The following is a 5,748-nucleotide window of genomic DNA, read 5'->3' on the forward strand; positions in this document are numbered from 1 at the left end:
TTTTTTACATATTCCAGCATAGAATTAAACTCATGGATGTCAGTCTTCTCAATGCTGGAGTTACAGGTGTGCAGCATCCCACACACAGCTTAAAATAAAGTCCTTGATGAAATGATTGATCCACTTTGAAACTATTGAATACAATGGAGTGGAAAAAATGAAGGGAGATGGTGTGGACTTCTTGTTTCCAAGACTGGACTATCTATTGATTTTTTTCTTATTTGGTTGCCTCTGGTGGTGTTTTTGGTGGTTCTTCTATGCATGGTCATGGGTGTCCTACAGATGGCAAGGGGAAGAAGAAAAAGAAGAAGAAAAGAAGGAGAAGAAAGAGAAAAGAGATTTGGAAACAAGAAGACTAGTTCTCTTGTGTATATTTTCTCATTTACCACAGCCCCTGTAATATGACAGAAAATGAGGCAGGTAAAATATAATGGTGACTACAACACTAATTGTTTTGGTTTGTATCTGCATGTGGACATGTATTTTTGCCATATATACATACACACACACACACACACACACACACATACACATATATATACACATATACATACACACACACACACATATATATATATAGCCCCTATATGTTACATTGTCTCTCACTCTATATATATATTTTATATATATATATATATATTATTTTTGTCATATATATGTGTGTGTATATATATGTCATATATATGTAGTTCCTTTATGTGAGGATATGTACCTATATCATATTTGTCTTGTGTTGTAGAACGTACTGAACAGAAATTGGTTGGAAAAAATAAATGAACCAGTTGAATATTCAAAGTAAGATCACTGTTCCATATCCCAGGAATAATGCATTGCTGATTATAAAATACATTGTTTTCTTTCTTTTTTTTTAAATAATCTAAAATGTGAAACAATGGAAAGGTACTGAGCCTTAGCTCGCCTTGTGGTCTCTGAGCAACACCCTCGGACAACCCCAGCAGAGGAGGCACTGGGATGCACAGGACACATTGTCGAGCAGCAGAGGTCTGGAAATGTCCACTCTTGACAGCACTTTTCCAACCCAGGCTCTCAAATCCTAATGTGTTTTTCCACTTATCTGTCATCTTACAAGAAAAGAAACATTTTTCCCTGTGTAACTACCCACAGGCACTTATTTAATTTTATTACTGCTCTCTGCACTGCTCCCAAGCAAATCTCCTCTGAGCCTACTTTGATTAATAATAGGGTCTGCACTTGTTTGATTCTGAAGCCCAAATTGTTGAAGCTGCAGTGTGGACCAGCACCGCTTCTGCACCTCAGCTCTGCTTTGAAGGACATTTCTCATAGGTACCAGGGAGCACACAGGAGTCAGGGAGCACGCCACTTGGCGCGTTGAGAAGAGAAATCTAGTGTACACATGGCTGCAGGAAAGAAGAGAAGAGAATATATCCCAGAACAAAAAATGCCAGAACTGAATTCTTAAAATCCAAGACCCAAAGGACAAATGTGGACCAGAGTAGCCAACAAAAGGTGTCCTAAGCACTTTCTCACCGTGTGCTCATTCCTCTGTAGGTTTTTTGGTTGTTTTTCCTTTAAAGACTAAGAAACACAATGGGCATGTTTCCAGTTAAGCTTGTAATCCAAACATCTGCTTTTTAGCCATGTCCAGTATCTCATGAACTTTGTTTGGATTTGCTAAATATTGTACAATTACTTAAGTAAAGGTGTGGCAGGTGAGTTTACATTTCTTTAGTTTTTCTACCCCATGTAACATCCTACTCCTGAGCTGTTCTGCACCCCAAGTTGCCCCCAGGACTCAGACTTGGGGGTCTTAAGCCTCCATAAGTCCTCCATCCCAAGGCTATATGCATAGTTCAGATTTTAATCATTCAGCGACCAGAGGTGGAAAGGTTTATTTATCCATTTTCACAGCAAGAAAATTCTTATATTGTCTCCTAGATATTCTTGATTTTAAAGCATCTCAGGATTGTCTATTTAAACCTACTAGAAATCTAGCTTTGTAGCATGCTATTTCATGCCTTACTCCATAGACTGAACGTGCATGCCTGTAGCTCCCACCAAAGTTTCAGATCATTTCTGCTGCACAGTTTTAGCTAGGCTTTTGTTTGATCATAAACCATCTGTTCATGCCCAAAGGGCTTCATTCTCATATTTATGACCAAACATGACTCTTCTCTCCCTAGGAGAAATTCTGTGCCAGCTCTTAAAGTAATATATTTTTTCCTCCTTCTGCTACTTTACAATAAAGCTTATATGCTTGGCCCTTCACGCAGGAAATTATGTGTTTATGTGGTTACATTTTCATGGAAAAACAAAACAAAACTGTGAAGACATGAAGATTTACTGGTTTACATCAGGGCTTCTGGCCCCAAAGGATTCATACCAATCTCTCCTGTCCTTGAATTCTTATTCCTTACAGAAGTCCTAACAAAACAGATAAAAAACGGGGTGCAGTGAAAATTATCAGTTCAGAGCTGTAGGTGTCCACTCCCATACCCCACCATAACTCAACATATTTGACCAATAAAAGAAATCAAAGCCATGAGTCCTCCTCTAGATGTACCTGCTCGTTTCAGAGTATTCGAAACTCCAATACTCTTCACGTTCTTTTCCACACTCCATGTGTCAAAGTATTTTTTCAGTGTGTTACTGAATTATATTCTCTCCCAATTCACTAATGAAGCTGACGTTGCCTCATTTAACAAACTCTGTTTTGCCAAGACAGAAGCTGGCAAAAGTCAGACATTCATGTGACTGAAGATTGACCAAGCATAGAAACAGAGAGGGGTTGGGGGAGAGAGAGGAGAGAATTGCAATTTTTTTTTGTTTTTCTTTTTTTTAAAGATTTATTTATTTATTATATGTAAGCACACTATAGCTGTCTTCAGACACCTCAGAAGAGGGCATCAGATCTCATTGCGGGTGATTGTGAGCCACCATGTGGTTGCTGGGATTTGAACTCAGGACCTTTGGAAGAGCGAGCAGTCAGTGCTCTTAACCACTGAGCCATCTCTCCAGCCCTCTGAGAGTTGCAATTTTATATGCTGTGGGCAGAGGTGGATTCAAGCATTCAACCCTTTAGGCAATTATGGTTGCATTTACTTACTATTTTTGCTTTAATGAATGGTGAGACGCTCGACTGCAAGCAACAAATGTTTCCTCCCTTAGAGTTCTGTATTGTATCTCAGAAGGCTGGAGAGTTCCACGGGAAGTCTGTATAGGAGGGGGTCAGGCTCTCCTTCCTCACTCGGGGAACCTAGGGAGACCGACGTTTTCATGGGAACTACCTTCCTTGGCTCCTTCCTGCATTGCTCCTTCTTGCACTTCTTCCTTCCTTCCTTCCTTTCTCTCTTTCTTAAGATTTATTTATTTTTGTTTATAGGAGTACAGTGTACCTCTCTTCAGACACACAACAGTGTATCAGACCCCATTACAGATGGTTGTGAGCCACCATGTGGTTGCTGGGAATTGAACTCAGGACCTCTGGAAGATAGGTCAGTGCTCTTAACCACTGAGCCATCTCTCCAGCCTTCCTTTCTGCATTTCTAAAAGAGCAGGATATGATGTGCCAGTTTGGTCACATGATCATCTTCTACATCAAATCTCCCCCTGCCTTCCTCTTTAAGGAACACTAATGGCTACACTTTGAGCCCACCTGGAAAATTTGTGAAACTTTCCTTGTCTCAGGATCTTCATTTAGTTACATCATGCAACATCTTTTGTTTTAGTGAATAACATTCACAGGTTCCAGTGACTGGAGCCTGGATGTGTTCAAAGGCTGCAGTTGAGCCTAAAGGAACAAGCTATGCAGGTGTGTCTCTGTGTAGAATTATTTTCCATATTCATGAAATGGCAGCTTCAGTAGTCTTCCTGGGACAAGTGAGAAAGTGAGCATGTCTGTCATGAAGAGAGAGAGTGTAGAGGAACATATGAGGTCAGATATGTAAAGATGAAAACCCTGCTGGGCAGTGGTGGCCCACACTTCTGAGTTTGAGGATGGCCTGGTCTACAGAACAAGTTCCAGAACCACCAGGACTGCCCAGAAAAACTATCTCAAAAACAAACAAACAAACAGATAAATAAATACCAATCAATCAATCAACCAATCAAGACAAAAACCAGTAGAGTAGTTTAGTCCTTGAGCTTATAACTTCAAAGACCAGTATAAAGATGGCAGCTTGTACTCTGAATTGAGAGACTACCAATGTGCAGAATTCATTCAAGTAAATAAACTGTAGGTAATAACCGCTCCTCTTCTATCCGTTCACACATTCACACACATTTTCAAACTTTCCCCCCTTGAGTATTGAGGGGGTTTGTCACTGCTTTGTCTTCCCTAAGCTGTATAGTGTCGGGCAGCATTCTGCGGCCCACTTTCTATTCTGAGTGAATGTGAAAAGCCACTTGGATGTACATATTAAAAATGATGAAGGGGCTGGGACTGTGGTTAAGTCATTAAAGTGCCTACCTTGAAAACATGGTGATCTGAGCTCCAATGTGTGACACTCATGCAAAAGCCAAGTTGAGTGGCATCTGTAACCTTAGTCCTAGGGAAATAAGGTTCATTGTCTATCTAGCCTAGCCAATCATGAGTTCCAGGTTCAATGAGAGACCTGGTTTTGATGATGATGATGATGATGATGATGATGATGATGATGATGATGATGATGATGATGATGATGATGATACTGAAGAAGAGAGTGACTAAATCAGACCTCATATTTGTCTCGGGCTGTTACACACTTATGCATACATGTAAACCCACGTAGTTACCTACATGTACATACTCTGATAGAAACATATGCATGTACTATACACACACTAAACAAATTAAAAATAATATAATCTTAGGTCCCCTTCTATCTGTTTGCAAGATTAACTCTTTCAGTTTCCCTGTACTCTACTTTCTGATCTGAGTATTTCCCTTTAAAGGTCAGAGTTCATTGAAAATGGGACCAAGAGAGAAGAGGAGAGAAAAAGGAAGGAGTGAGGCTCCTTAGAAGGATAATTTAATAGATGTCAGCATGGACTCCAAGCACAGGTGGGTCTCACCTGGACAAGTTTGGGCAAGTTCTAATAGGGAAGTTACCTGGCATTAACAAGAGCTGCTAATGAGGCTCCCTAGCAAGAGAAACACAATGAGCTTGCTCACGAGGCCTGGCCAGTTTGCAGGCTTGGCTTGTCTCCTATGCTTTCTCCTGGCACAGAGTCTGACAACGTTCAACAGTCTCCTGGCACTGACCATTGTTTCTGCTGTAGGCTAGCAGAGCCAATTTGGAACTCAAAAACATGAACCTTGTCTCCTTCTCTTCGCATCCCTGCTTCAACATTCTAATTCTCCGGGTAATGTGCATCCTGTGACTCTCTCAGGGGAAGAGCGCATACAAGGGAGTTCGGGTTCAATATTTCAATGTATTATCTCTCTGCCCAGAGCAGCCACACATCCAGTACTGTATTATTTCTCAGTAAGCAGTGGATAAGGAGAGCAAACAGTTCAGGAAGAGAAAATTTAAGACTAGAAAATGGTTATATTTTTACAGAAACAGAGAGAAAATCTATAGACTTTAGAATCCTCAGTGATTTGCTTATATTTTCTCCTGAGATATTTGTTCCACCTTCCTTCCAGTATAAATAAATCTCCAGGAAATCCCACACTGTCATCATGAGCACCTGATGAGATTTTATTCCTTATCTAATAGATATTCAACATAAGCCAGGTGGGTTAATCATAGATCACTTCTGTGCTTCGTAATCTTAGTCTGTACCTTT

This window comes from Mastomys coucha, unplaced genomic scaffold, assembly GCF_008632895.1.
Source record: "Mastomys coucha isolate ucsf_1 unplaced genomic scaffold, UCSF_Mcou_1 pScaffold4, whole genome shotgun sequence".
Classification (NCBI taxonomy): domain Eukaryota; kingdom Metazoa; phylum Chordata; class Mammalia; order Rodentia; family Muridae; genus Mastomys; species Mastomys coucha.